The following is a 1,594-nucleotide window of genomic DNA, read 5'->3' as shown; positions in this document are numbered from 1 at the left end:
CTGATGTAGAGTATTATATTTTATAAATGAACCATAGTTATTCATATATTCTTCTGTGGTTGAATTTTTATAGTTCCTCCTTTTTTACCATTACAATCAGTCCTGCTCTGTATGTCCCTGTAATGTTTACCATTATGCACAGATAAGAGAGTTTGCCCAGGAAGGCAATATACCCGGAAGCAGAATTACTGAAAAGAGTATGTGCAACTTCAATTTTTTACATCAAGTAAAGGTGAAAATAAGAAGACTCCTGAAATACTTAAAAAAGTGGAATTAGCAGGATTTAGAATGACAGGCTACTCCACATGCAAGGTACAAAATGCAGTCAGAAAAGAAGAAAACTAAGAAAGAGTGGGATCTGAGAACTGTTTTCATCGAGTGTAATTGGGGGAAAGAAGTGCAGCAGGTCCTGTCTACCTGCCTTCTTTTTTCACACCTGGCTTTGGTCCACTTGATGCACTGGGCATTAGTGGTGTCAAAAGCCAGCTGTGGGCCTTTTTGGAGCAGCTGGGAACCTAGGCTCTTTTTGCTTGTTCCTTTCACGCAGGGGTGTCCAACCTGTGGCCCCTGTGTCCCATGCACGACTCAGGATGGGTATGAATGCAACCCAACACAAAACCATAAATTTACTTAAAACATGAGTTGTTTTCTTTTTTTTTTTTTTTGTTTACGTGTTGCAGTGTATTTAATGTGTGGCCCAAGACAACTCTTTCCAGTGTGGGCCAGAGATGCCAAAAAGTTGGACACCCCTGGTAGAGCTTTGTCTTGAAGTTCCCATCATCGAGGGCCTGGGTAACATGGAGTCACCATCTGAACCCCAGAAGTCTAGTTTTTATTCAGTGATTATGTAGATCAGGGCTTCCATGGAAGAGGCCTGACTGCAGGGGTTTCCACTGGCTGGTGGCCGTAGTGTTAGTACTCTGTTTAAATGGAGAACCAGCCCACTTCTTGTCAGGTACCCAATTGTGTTTCCAGTAGCACAGGCTCCATCCAGCTCTGTGAGGGAGAAAGAAACAATGTCCAGTTTGGTCCTTAAGCCCTGTCCCTTCATTAGGGATTAAAGTTTCCTGAAGACTGTAGTTTGGTTTCCTTCATCTTTGTATTCCCAGCACAGTACCTATCACAGAATACATACTCAGATGTATGAAGAAGGGAATGAATTAAGGATTTTTAAATATACCGAGGCCATTTATTCTGTTAGAACTGCTTTTATACAAACCGGTGAGGAACTTAGGTTAAAAAGGTTTTTTTTCAATAATGCAGTCTATGATTCAGTTTTTTTTAAAAGCATTATTAGTAATGCTGAATTATGGCATATATTTAACATCACGACATTGTGTTTTGTTTTGTTTTTTTCCTCTTTTCTGGTGCCAAGTGTCTATTCAAAAGCCTCGGCCTGGAATATTAAGTAAGGTGCAGTCAATTTGGATTAGCTAAAAGTGAGCTGTCTCTAATTTTAAATGCAGTGTGAACATTCATTTTTGGAAGAAGTGGCTAAGTTATAATATATGGTTAACTTGTAAAATAGAAAGTCACTTGCTCTATAAGAATTTAATCTATTTAAAGAAACTAGGTCTCTGGCATGCTTTTTTAT

This window comes from Pteronotus mesoamericanus, unplaced genomic scaffold (assembly GCF_021234165.1).
Source record: "Pteronotus mesoamericanus isolate MK-2021 breed Mesoamerican mustached bat unplaced genomic scaffold, CSHL_Meso_final contig_56, whole genome shotgun sequence".
NCBI lineage: Eukaryota > Metazoa > Chordata > Mammalia > Chiroptera > Mormoopidae > Pteronotus > Pteronotus mesoamericanus.
The sequence above is the reverse complement of the archived record's forward strand: the minus strand, read 5'-3'. Positions refer to the sequence as shown.